We start from the raw sequence: 15,571 nt of genomic DNA on the forward strand, positions 1-15,571 counted from the left end.
TGTAGGTGATGTGTGGGGTGGTGTATGTGGTGATGAGTGTGGTGATGTGTAGTGGTGTGTGGTGTTTTGTGCGTGGATGTTGTGTGGGTGATGGTGTTGTGTGCCTCTGTGTGGTGGGGTTGTCTATTGCTGTGCTCTCTCTGTCGCCTTCGTCTCTAATTTTTGGTCGTGGGGGTTTGTGGGTGATGTGGGTGTGTATTTTATAATGTGTTGGGTGTGTGGAAGTGGTGTTTGTATGTGTATCAGGTGTGTGTATTTTGAATTGTCCAATGTGGCTATGTTTTGGAGATGTGTGTGTATTTTGAGCACGGGGTGTGTACCGCCAATGGAATACCTTGGTTAAAAGACCGCCGCGTGGATTCGTGGGTCATAATAGCATGGGCGTGTTTCTGTTGGCGTGACTGTGGAGGATTTATTTTCGCCAGTCTATCACTGACCTTTGGTGTGGCGGATTTGTGTGGGTGTCTGAATTTCGGCGGATTCCGAGATGTGTGTCATAATAGCTGTGGCGGAATTCCGCGGCCGCGGCGGTGTGTTGGCGGTCTTCTGTACGGCGGTAAGCGGCTTTTACTGCCAATGTTGTAATGACCCCCTTTGTCTTTTACTCTTAACCATCTTCGCCTTGTCCTTTTTCTGAGAGGCACTTCTCCTCCTTATGAGGAAAGAGCCTTTGCTACACCCTGCTGAGACTTACCTGCTTATCCTGGCTGATGGTGAATCGAATGATGTCCTGAGGACGAAGACTGACTCTGTATGCCGCCCCATTTGGATGGGTAACTATGTGCTGATTAATTGTAAATTGTCTGTGTGCCTTTTCTTTCTAGGTACCAACTGCTCTTTAGATAGAGGCCATAGTTAGATGTTTTCTAAATTAATGTTGCTAAGTTGTTTTGCATGAAGCCCAACATGCTGATGCTAATTAACGGTTAGTTAAGGAGTTCACTAATATCGGGTGCACATGGACAACTACTGAATCTTTGCTTTGCTGAATAATGTACTAATGATACTCTGCTAAAGTTGATTCATGTTGATGTCTTGTTTTGTCCAAATGTTCATGATCTTTGCTTTGATAAAGTCTTATTCGAGTTGGTTATTCATGGCTGAAAGGTCATGGTGCGTTTCATTCTTATTAAATGTTATTGATTAGTTTCATTGATTAGTTATTGTGAATATCGATTTGATTATTGATCTATCAATTGAGATGTTAAATAGATATCTCGTCCTGAGGAGTCTCCAATAAGGGTCAAAAGGTTCATTGGACTAAAACGAGCCCCCTTGTAAGTAAATTATCAAAATTGGGACACGTTATCACACTCAGAGCAGCTGATGGCTAATATGTAGGCAGTATGTTATCCTAGAAAACTACTTAACTATCCAGGTGCATGGTTCAATCCTCGAGAGACTTATATACCAGAAGAGATCTGAATATGTATGGTTCCTAACAAATATCTAATAAATTACAAATACATACAAAGTTAGAGCAATATATTTTGCATATTGCATTCAAATGTGATTTTGCAATAGAAACGTTCATACTAAATAAGGCATATATGGATACTTAGGGGCATATTTATGAAAACTGAAGCATTGCTGTGGTAAGGCAGAAATGCAGCAGAAAAATTTGTGCTGCAGTACAACACTTCCAAATGCCATGACTGCAGAGTATTTACGGTACAGCGCACAATGTTGTTTGGTCTCAAGGTGCGTAAAAAAAAATACGCATCTCTGGGCAGAAAAAGTGCCGCAAAGCTGCTTTGAGGGTCGTAAATCAACGCTTATGTGCTGCAAAACACCTTTGCGTCACAATGGAGTTAGTGATGCGATAAAAATACTTTAAAAATTGATGCATTAGAAAATTAAATATTACACCTCACAATGGAGAGATGGAGTAGGCAGCAGGCCACAACAGTCAGCAAAACAACCTCAGCTCCAGCCAGGATGTTCAGTCAAAATCCCAGGGGAAGAGGAAGGTTAATTTCAGTGAGAAGGAGAATGACATTCTAATAACATTGGTGACAAAGCATGTGCATCAACTCTTTGCCACCTCCAAATTGCCATTAGGGATTGAAAAAGCCATTTTGCAATCTATTGTGGAAACGATTAACAATGTAGGGCAAACTAAAAGGATAGTGCCAGAGTCCAAGAAGTGCTGGCATGATTATATGTGTAAGACCAAGGAGAAACTGGCCAAGGACCTGAGGGTAGTCATGCAGGCCGGAAGATGACCCGAGGTCAAGGAGGAGCTGGACTTATTGGAGGTGGCATCAGTCATTCCAGCAGAGTTGAGGACCAGCAAGACCAACAGGGTAAGTGGCAAAAAGGGGCAATATGCATTTATAAGTCAAGCTATGCAGTGCAGCAAGCTACATTCCTGTGCTGCACTGCTCTGTGTGCAAAGGAAAGGGCAGAAATTGCTCACATGTTTAGTCATACATCACTCAAATATAAGTCACACTGCCCAGGTACATACTGTACAGCACAGTCGCTCCGTCAAGTTTGTCAATTATATGTGTGATGTGCAGCACCAGTCCAGGTATATCGTTGTAATCTGGGACTTGTAGTAGAATGTATAACATGGGTGAACAGGATTACAAGGCCCACTATACAAAGCAAAAATAGGTGGACTGGAACAGCACATCATGCTTATGACAATGCAGGTACACTTGCACCATGACGCTAGTGTGTGTCTTGGGTCCATTCAGCCAAATCTGTACTATAAAACAATGGAATGGAATAAGTGTGCCACACAATTCACTCCTCATCTGACAAGGGGGACCAGGTGTGGGTTATGTGATGTATCACCAGTATGATCATGCAAAGAGCCATGTGTAAAGTCACTAGCATGTAACTACATTGCACACAGCTCTCATGAAGTGTAGGGTGAGAGCACAACGGTGTTGGCATCCATGGTACAGAGCACCCTGTCTCCTGTCATGTACAAATTTATACTAGGGTTGGTGGTAAATGCACCTCAGAGGAACATGAGTGTTTGTTGGATGAATACCCTTCGTTCCATAGAATGGAATAGTACCTGGCTGACATTGCTGGTGTTATGAGGCAGAGGCAAAAACAACAGCCCTGCCAATTCCTAGGCCAAGAGCAAATGGGAGACATAAGTGTTACAAAAATTGCAAGTTGGTGCACAAAGTCACTTGCATGTAGTGCCACACTTAGCAAGTACACATTGCTTAGGATGATTGATGTTCTCCAGCCAGGTAGGGGCCACAGACATAAGTTGTAGCCAACTAACAACCAGCACCTATGTGCTAATATGTTCAATGGTGCTTGTGTCAGTGGCATGCCCCAGTGTGTGTCCCAGCATTCCCCATATCCTGTAATAATATGTAGTCATAAAAACATCATAAAAATACATGGTGTATCTCTTTCACACTTAGTGCTGTAGTGGGTGAGTTTATGTTTTGGCCTATGTGTGAATTCACACAAAGACGACTAATTACAATTATTTCAGATTTTCGATTTGTCATTAGTTGACTCATATGTGGTATACAAGACCTGTAGACCATAGTCCTACTACTAAATCACATACAAATATAAAGACAACACAGCAATAACAGCGTTATGTACGTAAGAAAACATAGTCAATGTTGGAAACTCATAATGATGGAATAATGGCGAGGTTGTGAAAGTAGAACATTATTTGCTATCAATAGTGTTATCTTAAAAAACGAAACCCACCTAAACTACAATACCTAAGCTAAAAACTACCTAAATAAAGCTACACTTATCGTAATCTAACTACACCTGTGTATCCTAAACTAACTGACCTGGACACTACCTAAATCTAACTTAACTTATCTTACACTAACTTAATCACTAAGCACAAATGACATGTAAAACATCAATCCCCCACACCCTTAACACATATAGTCACACCATACAAACAGAAACAACACATAAACTACCTACACATTAAACTCTAAGCAAATATATATTTTTGGGCTTTTTATCTTTTGTCTCTCTTTTTTTAACACAAAGCCTAAACATAACCCCCCCACCCACTATAACCTTACAAATATCTAACTATCACGCATAGAAAATATCTTAAAATTCTAAAAGCTACCTTAACTAAACCTATACTATCAACTAACTAATATCTTAAGAACCAAAATAATACAAAGAACCCAGTAAAACATGATATATTACTAAGTTCAAATACGTTGGGCAATTTGGTCCATTTCATTCTCAAGGTTTCACATTCATTTGCAGGCTGACCAGCCCCTCTCACAGACTGTCTACTTTAGGGTTCAGTGTTTTTAGTTTGGGTATCATGGTGTAGTGGAACAATGTTGTCTTAACTGGCCACTGGCAGATGTGAGCATTGATGTAGGTGTTGGTTTTGCTATATCCCAGGACCCTGCAGCCTTAGAACGTGCATATAACTTATGCATCTTTCTAAAAGCCTTTGATACTGTCGTAGTTGGACTCTTGCTCTAGGCAAGACAGCTGGTTTAAGGATGACAGTACTTTTGTTTGTAGGCAACTAGGCCAATCCTACAACAAGTCGCAACTGTCGGCCCAACCCTCCGGGCTCACAAGCAGTACCTCACCAAAAACCCAAACAGTAAAAGGTGATTTCTGGCTGGCCTTATGCATGGCAAAAAATTCCCAGCCAGGTAGGCGTCCATATTTAAATATGGAAACATGGGCATGTATAACCACATATGGAATTTGAATTGCACTATGTATATGTGCTGATCATTAATCAGCCAGGATAGTGGATAAGGAGAGATATTCCAAGCACTCTGGCTTGATCTTGCAGACCCCATGGGGAGTATCATAAGCATGCACACATTGCTGCCTACCCTTACTCTGTGACTGATAGTTAATACTTGGATGTGGGAGTTGCCATGCAGCTCATGCAGACCGTGATTGTGCAACATCAACATTGAGTGTCAACCAAGTAAACAGAAAAATAACAAGTATTTACAGCTTCAGACTTGTTGGGAAAATCATTTGGTATCATACTTAAACAAGCTTAGGTACACACAACATCACAAGTTTGAATTTAGATGCATACTTCAATAAGTCTACATAGCATCTCAGTGGAGCGTATGCTTGCCGTAGCCCTCCTCTGGCATTCAAAAGATTTTACATGATGCATTGACCTTTGAATCATAACTGAAGAAAGGCCAAATACCACTGAGACTGAATTAGAGCACACATGTCTTTGAGATAGGTTTACACCATTGAAGAACTATGGCTCTCATTACAACCCTGGCGGTAAATCCCGCTTAACGATGTGCTGACGGTCGTCAAGATATCGTGGCCGCGGCGGAATGCTGCTACAGGTATTACGACCCACATCTAGAAATCTGCCACAATACAGACACCCACACAAGTCCGCCACACCAAAGGTCAGTGATAAACTGGCGTTACCAAAACCTACACCGTCACGCCAACTGAACTAGGCCCACACTATCATGTCCCACGAATCAACGCAGCAGTCATTCAACCGCAGTAATCCATTGGCGGTACACACCGCCACACTCAAAATACACACACACTTACAAAACACGACCACATTGGACAATTCAAAATACAGACACCTGATACATATACACACACCACACCCACACACCCACAACACTATAAAGCACACACCCACATTACCCACAACCCCTTACAATGACCTTTATGGAAGAAGCCCAGAGAGAGAGATAATCAAACACAACACCAGCCTCCACAGGCACACAACACCATCACTCATACAACATCCACGCACCTCAAACAACACACCCCAACACATCCCCACACACATCCCAACAGACAGCACCTCACACGTCACCCACACCACATCATGGCAATGCAAAGACACCCCAGGTTCTCTGAGGAGGAGCTCAGGGTCATGGTGGAGGAAATCATCCGGGTCGAGCCACAGCTATTCGGATCACAGGTGCAGCAGACATCCATTGCAAGGAAGATGGAGCTATGGTGGAGAATTGTCGACAGGGTCAACACAGTGGGACAGCATCCAAGAACACTGGATGACATCAGGAAGAGGGGGACTGACCTACAGGGGAAGGTGGGTTCCGTGGTATCCAGACACCAGGTAGCTATACAGAGGACTGGCGGTGGACCCCCACCACCTCCCCCACAACTAACAACATGGGAGGAGCAAGTCTTGGCAATCATGTATCCTGAGGGCCTTGCAGGAGTAGCAGGAGGACTGGACGCTGGTAAGTCATATCTTTACTAATATATCCCCCATCCCTACCTGCATGCCATCACAAACTCTTACCCCTACCCTCACACCCATCACCCCAACACCCCACTATCACAACCCACACGTCCCAATCCCAAGGCCTGCATGTCACACCACTGCAAGGACACCCATCACCAAAGCATGTCCAGTACAGATACACACCCAGGCCCCAAAATTAACAATAACAAAAGGCCAAAGACAATAAGTCAAACACAGGAGTAGAGGGTAACTCACACAATGGACAAGAGGGCACACACAGATACAATAACTAAGCATTTACCCCCCAACAGGACCCCTACCCAACGTCACCGGACAGGAGGTGCCAGCCATATCCAGTCCCCCCACAGAAGAGGCCCACAGTGACGACAGCAGCTCTGCACACCTGGATCAAGATGACCAGCCCGGCCCACCAGGGACCTCTGGACAGTTGGTTCCCCTGCCACTGTCACAAACAACCTCAGAAACTCCTCCCTCAGAAAACACCCCCACAGCACCCACCCAACGGACCCATGCCACTGTCCCCAGGACACGTCAAGCAGCAGTGTGTCCACCACTACAGGGACCCCAGGCAACCCCACTAACCCAAGACAATCAGGGACCTGGGGTCAGTGGCAGTGGGCACACGGTTCAAGGGACGGAGGCACAGGACAACAGGGAAGCTGGGAAGATTGCTGTGCCACAGGGGGAGGACAGGCCCAGGGAACCCACTCTCCACGAGGCACTCTCCAACATCATGGGAGCATACCATCATTCCTAGGAGACCATGGGCACGGTACTGGTCAAGTTTTTGGAGGCCCAGCGGTTGCAGGAGGAACACTACCTGGGGATCAGGGAGGACTTGAAGTTCATTAACAACACCCTGGTCACCATTGCAGGGGTGCTGGCAGACATCGCCAGCACCAAAAGGGACACAGTGGCACACCAACGGGCCCCTGACACTAGCCTAAACGATGAACAACCCTCCACCTCCACCGGCGCTAGTGGACAGGAGGTCCCGCCACAGGACCAACAGGCCAGCAGCACCGACCCCCTGCAGATGGAGAACCATCCCGCAAACTGTCCCTGAGATCCAGGCACAAGACAGAGAACATTGCCAAGACCCCCGCCAGGAAATAGGACTCTCCTGATTGTCACCCTTCTGTCCCACTATGTTACCCTGTCCACTTTCAACTGTCATTACTCCACTTCCTATGCCCTCTTGGACAATGCACCTGTGGTGCCAATAGACTGGACTCTATCCTGGACTTTCCTCACCATCACCCCAGCCCATTGCACAGCCCCCTCCACTTATTAGCACCGAAATAAACACCCTTGCATCACAAATCAATCTGGAGTCAGTCTGTACTTTTACAAATGTGTTATTGCAAACTTTCAGAAAAATAGCAATGTTAATGTTCATTTTCACATACCAATCTTAGACAGTTGTTTGGCAGCAGTAAATATAGCAGAAGGCACAAAGTGGTACACAGATCTGTGAAATGGAAAGCCAAAGTGAACTGTCAGGGTCCATACACCGATGCAAAAAGGCAGAATCAAGCAATGTCCTACAGTAGTCTGACATGAGAGGAGCAGTGCCAGTCTCTTACCTGTGTCTCACTGGAAATATTGCATAATGATGTTTCGGTTGTCTATATCTTCTTCTTCTGCCTCCTCTTCTTCACTGTACACAGGCTCCACAGCTGCCACAAGACCATCATCAGGCCCAACCTCCTGCAGAAAAGGCACCTGGCGTCGCAAAGCCAGGTTGTGCAACATACAGAATGCCACGATGATCTGGCACACCTTCTTCGGTGAGTAGTATAGGGAGCCACATGTCAGATGGAGACACCGGAACTTGGCATTCAGGAGGCCAAAAGTACGCTCAATTATCCTCCTAGTCCGCCCATGTGCCTCATTGTAGCGTTCCTCTGCCCTTGTCCTGGGATTCCTCACTGGGGTCAGTAGTCATGACAGGTTGGGGTTACCAGAGTCACCTGCAAATATAGATGGACAACTGTGAGACATACACCAACCATTAGGGACTCTACCATAGACAGACACCTATGTAATCTGTGTTGGGACCTTGGGCTCACCTATTAGCCACACCAGGTGCCTCTGGAGTTGCCCCATCACATAAGGGATGATGCTATTCCTCAAAATGTAAGCGTCATGTACTGAGCCAGGATACTTGGTATTCACATGGGAGATGTACTGGTCTGCCAAACACACCACCTGCACATTCAGAGAATGGTAGCTTTTGCGATTTCTGTACACCTGTTCATTTCTGCGTGGGGGAACAAATGCCACATGTGTACCATCAATGGCACCAATTATGTTGGGGATATTTCCCAGGGCATAGATGTCACCTTTCACTGTGCGCAAATCCTCCACCTGGGGGAAAACGATATAGCTGCGCATGCGTTTCAGCAGTGCAGACAACACTCTTGTCAACACGTTAGAGAACATTGGCTGTGACATCTCCAATGCCGTGGCCACTTTTGTTTGAAAGGACCCACTGGCCAGGAAATGGAGTACTGACAAGACCTGCACTAGAGGGGGGACTCCTGTGGGATGGCGGATAGCTGACATCAGGTCTGGCTCCAACTGGGCACACAGTTCTTGGATTGTGCACGATCAAGTCTGTATGTGATGATGATGTGTCTGTCTACCATTGTCGACAGGTCCACCAGGGGTCTGTATACTGGAGGATGGTGCCATCTCATCATCTGCCCCAGCGGATGTGCTCTATGGAGGAGAAGGTGAGCAGAGGTTCATACACCACATAGGTTTCACATGGGTGTTTAGAACAAATGTGATGTAATCTGTGTTTAGCGCTGTATGTCCGTATTCCAGGACAAAAGTGCTGTGACGCAGTTATTTGGCCTGCCATGTGGCCACCTGAAATGGCTGCTGGCTGACCTGTAATGACGATATATGCTGGCGGTGACGGTACGCACCGCCATGGACGTAACCGCCATTTTCTATCTGTTGGCTCACTTGATACCTGACCTTCAACAGGAGAGGACCTACACTGCAAGTGCTGCTGTGACCTGAGTCTGGAAGCGACAATGGCTACAGTGTCTGCGGAAAGGGCCCCTGCCTTCACAGTGGAGGATTTGGACAAACTGTTGGATGGGGTCCTCCCCCAGCACACCCAACTCTACGGTCCACCAGACAAACAGGTGAGTACACTGTGAGCATGATGGATGGGACATGAATGTATGGAGTGGCGTCGATGGAAGATACAGGTGGGGGTGGGCAGAGGCCAGCATGTAAGGATGTTCAGTGTATGTGTTTGTGGCCCAGGGTGGGTGGTTGTGGCCAATGAGTAAAAATAACCGGACGGGGGATTAAAAGCCATTCCTACTTTACATTTCCTCTAGGTCAACGCTCACCAGAAGAAGGGTATTTGGCGTGCCATTGCCAAGGAAGTGCGAACCCTGGTGGTCTACCATAGACGGAGCACCCACTGCTGCAAAAGATGGAAGGACCTGCACCTCTGGAGCAAGAAGACGGTGGAGACCCAGCTGGGGGTGGCCTCCCAAAGTGGAAAGGGTGCCCGTCGCACCATGAGCCTCCTGATGTACCAGATCCTGGCGGTTTCATATCCAGATTTCGATGGGCGCTTGAGGGCATCAAAGCAGCCACGAGGGGGTGAGTACTGTCTCATGCGGATGGCTCAGCATGCTTTATAAGGTTTCTGGGTGTGGGAAGAGGGCTCTGGGTTCCCCTAGGGCAGGGCAAGCATGCCAGGGTAGATCCATTGTTAGGCAGGCTCAGTGCCAGTCCAACCCCAAAAGTGATAGTGGCCCTGTACACATAGCCAGTCTCCTGTGGGTTCCAGGTGTGCATCAAATGGGTATAGGCACAGTCCACCATGGGCATGTGTTTCCCCCGAATTGTTGGTGCATGGCCTAGTGCATAGGGCTGCTCCCTGTGTGTTGTGTCCACCAACTGTGGTGTTGTTGCAGCCATTGGCCATGTCTCTCTCCTGTCTTACCCCCCTTTTTGTTTTGTCACCCTGTCCTTATGTGCATTAGCATCATCTGGCGGAGGAGCAGTGGCACCGGAGCAGGAGGGAGCTGCAGACCTGGAGGGTGAATGTACAGAGTCTGAAGGCACCAGTGGGATGGAGGGTGAGCGGAGCTCCACGACGGAGACAGGAGGAGACACCAGCGACAGCGACTCCTCCTCTGATGGGAGCTCCCTTGCGGAGACGGGCACCTCTGTGCCCACCGCAACAACAGGTACAGCCGCCACCCCCCTACCAGCACCGCCCTCCCAGCAGCCCCTCATCGAGTTTCCCGTGCCCACTCACCCATGAGGGCGGGCATCTCCTTCACACCAGGCACCTCAGGCCCTGCCCCAGTCAGCCCTGCTGCCCTCAGTGAGGAGGCTATTGACCTCCTGAGATCCCTTACTGTTGGGCAATCAACCATTTTGAATGCCATCCAGGGTGTCGAGAGGCATTTGCAACAAACAAATGCATACCTGGAGGGCATTCATTCCGGTGTGGCGGCCCAACAGAGAGCATTTCAGGCTCTGGCCTCAGCACTGATGGCAGCCATTGTACCTGTGTCCAGCCTCCCCTCTCCACCTTCCACTACCCAGACCCAATCCCCTCTACCTCAGCCTATCCCAAGCACACCATCAGACCAGCATGCACACTCATCAACACACAAGAGTGGACATGGCAAACATAAGCACCACACATCCCACAGGCACTCATACAAGCACCATACCCATCAGAGCTGCCAGTGTGCCACCTAATGAAGCCAAGGATCACCCTATTCCGCCACCTGCCAAGGTGAAGAAGGGGACAACATGCCGTAAGGACAAGCCGCACCAACCAAGCAACGAGGCCTCCTCCAAGAAAAAAACAGACAGTGCCAAGGTCCCAGCAGCAACTTCCAAGGTGGGGAAGGGACACAAGGCTAAAGGGAAGGCAGCTAAGGACACGGAGCCTCTAGCTGAGGGACTGGTGACACCCCTACTGCAGGTCAGAACAGCAACCTGTACTACGGTGGACACCGCCCAATCCCCGCCACCTGCATGCCTGCTGCCTCTGCTCCAGTCCCCAGCATCATCCCCAGTGGGCAGCCATCCGAGGCTGCGGGAGACATCCTGGTGTCTCCCTCCACAGGTGCTGACACATGCACCACCGCCAGCATGTCCGCTGCTGACACTGCCGCAACCACCGCCACATGCCCCTTGACGTACTCAGACTGTGCCACCACAGCCGACATGGACATCATCCCCAGTGGGCAGTCGTCCGAGGCTGTAGGACACGTCCGGGACCCTGCACAGTGTACATGAGGCACCACAACCAGCACTGGCAGTACCAGCAATTGGCAGGCTGGGTTGCGGCAGGGTGCAGTGTTTCGCTGCCTCCATGGAGTATCATGCCACCTGTTCCCAGGAAATCTTGTGGCTCTGACACCCATGTGCGGGAATGGGAACTGCCACACACCATGTGAAGCACTCTGGGCACCAAGCCCCCTCCAGAACCAGTGGAGAAGAGCATCCACTACCCCAGTCCTTGGCAGGATGAAGCACTTTGGGCACATAGCCCCCTCCACAACCAGTGGAGAAGAGCATCCACTACCCCAGTCCTTGGCAGGATGAAGCACTTTGGGCACCAAGCCCCCTCCAGAACCAGTGGAGAAGAGCATCCACTCCCCCAGTCCTTGGCAGGATGAAGCACTCTTGGCACAAAGCCCCCTCCAGAACCAGTGGAGAAGAGCATCCACTCCCCCAGTCCTTGGCAGGATGAAGCACTCTGGGCACAAAACCCCCTCCAGAAGCAGTGGAGAAGAGCATCCACTACCCCAGTCCTTGGCAGGATGAAGCACTCTGGGACTTGTGAGACTGTGGCTTTGCACTCCCCAGGACCAATCAGTGGGCATGGAGCCCCCTCGTGGAGCCATGGCGTTGTCCCTTCATCCGGCTGAGGTGCACCCCCTCCCCTTCCCCCTGAGGTGCCTGTTTATTTTCGACCTGATGCCCCAGCAGTGTTCTCTCCGTTCCGAGGCAGGTATCATGTGTGGGCTTTGCCCATGCATTTTGGGACCACTGGTCCACGGACAATGAATGGAACACTATCCAGACTTGTGTAGTTGCTGTACTTATTTGTTTATACTGATCTGTTACGGACATGTTTCCATATCTGAATTTTAGATGATTACACTTGTTACAATCATTCTCTTTTGTCCTTGCGTTCTTCCAGAGGGTTACGGGGTGTAACTGTAATGTTGCTGCATGTATTTGTGTGTATGGTGTTGTGGGTGAGGGTGGGGGTTGGACGTGTTGCGTGTGTGTGTCACTCTCTTTTTCCTCCCCCCCGTGTGCTAGGTGCAGTACTCACCGTGGTCGTCGCCACCGACTTTGCTGGTCCTGGTAGAAGAGGAGGTAAACCAACATTGGTAGCACCTGTAACTCGGGCTCCGTGGCCTCATGGATCCTCATTGAGTGTCAAGAGGTGAGTAGTTTCCCTTCCAAAGACTGTTTCTGCCGTGCTGTTGATGGCATTGGTACCGCCCCGGAAAAGCTGGCGGATTGGTGCCTTGTAATACAGTTGGCGGTAAATTGTGTGCCGCCTGTCTGTTGGCGGTTACTGCCGCGGTGTTTGTTTCTCCCGCCGTGGAGTTCGGAGTGTTAAAGTGGCTGTCTGTGTTGGCGGTTTCAGCCATGGTTGTGACTCCATTTTTTCTACTGCCGGCTTGTTGACGGTATTACCGCCGCTTTAACACCCACCGCCAGGGTTGTAATGAGGGCCTATATGTGCATACAATATTGAACAAGCAGGTGAACAGGGAAAAATCTAGGCATGCCATGTGTTGTCTGTGATGGAGTAAAGATGTTACTTAAGAATGTGTTGCCTCTTCAGCCAAACATATGCTGCAACCACCATATCAAACTTTGCTCAGATTTTGATGGCAACCCTGATGCCATTGTCATATGTGTTTCCAGTTTTTGTATTATTTTTTCCAAACAAGTACAGGGAGAGTTCTGTTTACTAAAAAACGTGTTATGTGTGACACACCAGGTGTGTTAGTCCACCCTTATTATCTGTATAACTGAAATGTGTAATCTGGAGAGCATAAAAACATGCAGCATGTCTGAAACCATTACACTACCTGGTGATGCTACATATGTTGTATAGTCACTCTGTGTGAATCAGATTACATTATACCTATCCTTTCCATGTTGGGGAACAGTGCCTGTGTAGAAATTTAGCACATCATCTGGCCCTGTGTCATGCATACATTTTGACATCTACAAATGATCTCTGCCCACACTTGCTTAGCCACACCAAAATCACTGTGCTACCACATACGTTGACTCCAGGATACCTGGGAAGTTATCATTTTTTATACTATCTCATGTGTTTCTGTGTAACACATGCAGACTCTGTGCTGCATGAAGAGCAATATGCTCAATGCAACATGACTAGAGCTGTGCCACTATGCAAGTATTGTTGAGATCTTTAGCTCCTGTGGACCTGCTTACATACACTTTACAGTAGCTGAAATTGTACTCAGGTATCATCACTAAAGGATCTGTGGTCAGGTTAAGTTCTGATTCACAGACTGTCAGGTAATTTGTGGTAGCTCAGTGTTACCTCCCAGCACATATCACAACATCACATATTACAAAGATCATGCACACATATCAAAAATAGTACATACATGGACTTATAACACTTACTGGCGGCACTGGGGTCCTAAATCTCTGGTGAAAGGAAGATATCAATCAAAAAGACATGAATAAGGCCACAATATTGTAAAAATTGCTTTCACAAATAACTATGATATTCCAGTATATTATAAGTACACATCAGCTCCTACACATGTCTATATATTCACAGGTTATCCAACATATATAGTCAGCTTGCAGCCCGGACCTGGCTGGATGCAGAAGTCTTGATGTACACATCATTACATGCTTGAAGCATGAATCAAGGATGTGATCTTTGTAGAAATGCTGACCATCAAAAATTTAGGCGTCAATGTACAATGAACCAGGGAATATGTGTTTGACCCTAGAACTACCTAAATGTTATTATGATGTTAAGGGACAGACAAACACCTTAGTTACTGGCATAGAAGACATCAGTGTGTACTGGTGTGTTGAGTGCTGAGTAGTGGTGAGCCATTGTATGTTCCAAAGTTTAGAAAGGCTGCATGGCTTCTCAGTATGTAAAATGTTGTTGGTTTGGACAGAGGAGCATACAGATCTGCACATGTACATATTCCTGAGACATAGCAGTCTATATACATGTGCAGCACAGTGCAGCACAAGTAATATGCAGCACAGCCTTCAACATTGTGGGGCATATTTATCAGAATGTTGTGCTACTGTTGCCTAACTTTCTGACACTGTGGTGGTGCAAAGCTCTCAATCATATCTATGAGGCCATGCAAAACCATCTTGTATGGCACTGAATGGCCTCATAGATATGGAGTAAGGCAAGGCACAACAAATCGCTGCATTGCCTTACTCTGCGCCAGGGAGGCATTCCATGGGCATTTCAGTGGGTTTTCCTATGCAACACCCGTAGATTTTGACATATCCCTAGATTTACGAGAGCCTGTAAACCTAGGGATAGGCCAAAACCTTAAGCCTACCTAGCTGAGGTGTAACAAGGAGAATCAGGCCCATAGTAATGTGTTTTACAAGTCCTGACAGTGAATTATTGCTAAATTCGTTTTTCACTGTTGCAACGCCTGTCCCTCTCATAGGTTACCATGGGGGCTACCTTTAAATCTGATTAAAGTGTAGATTCCCTTTGGGAGCGGGTGGACATGTAGAGTTTGGGGTCTCTGAGCTCATAATTTAAAAATACATCTTTTAGTAAAGTTGGTTTTAAGATTGTGTGTTTGAAAATGCCACTTTTAGAAAGTGAGCATCTTTTTGCTTATACCATTTCTGTGACTCTGCCTGTTTGTGGATTCCCTGCCTGGGTCAGTTTGACAGTTGGGCTGGTTGCACCTCACACTAGACAGTGACACAAAGGGAGCTTGGGTGTAGTCTGCATTTCCTGATGAGCCATCTGTGCTAGGAGGGAGGGGTGGAGTGGTCACTTACACCTGAAAGGGCTGTGCCTGTCCTCACACAATGCAGTCTCCAACCCCCTGGTGAGTGTCTGGGGCCTGACCTGGGCAAGGCAGGATTTCACAATCAAAAGATACTTTACTTTGAAGTAGGCCTACTTCAAAGGAGAAATTGGGTATAAGAAGGGCACCCAAACCCACAGACTTTAGATCACTTCTGGACATCAAGAGGAACCTCTGCCTGGAGAAGAGCTGAAGAGCTGAGGAGAAGTGCTGTCCTGCCTGTGACTGTGCTTTGTGGAGATATCCTGCAGTT

This window comes from Pleurodeles waltl, chromosome 8 (assembly GCF_031143425.1).
Source record: "Pleurodeles waltl isolate 20211129_DDA chromosome 8, aPleWal1.hap1.20221129, whole genome shotgun sequence".
NCBI classification, from domain to species: Eukaryota; Metazoa; Chordata; class Amphibia; order Caudata; family Salamandridae; genus Pleurodeles; species Pleurodeles waltl.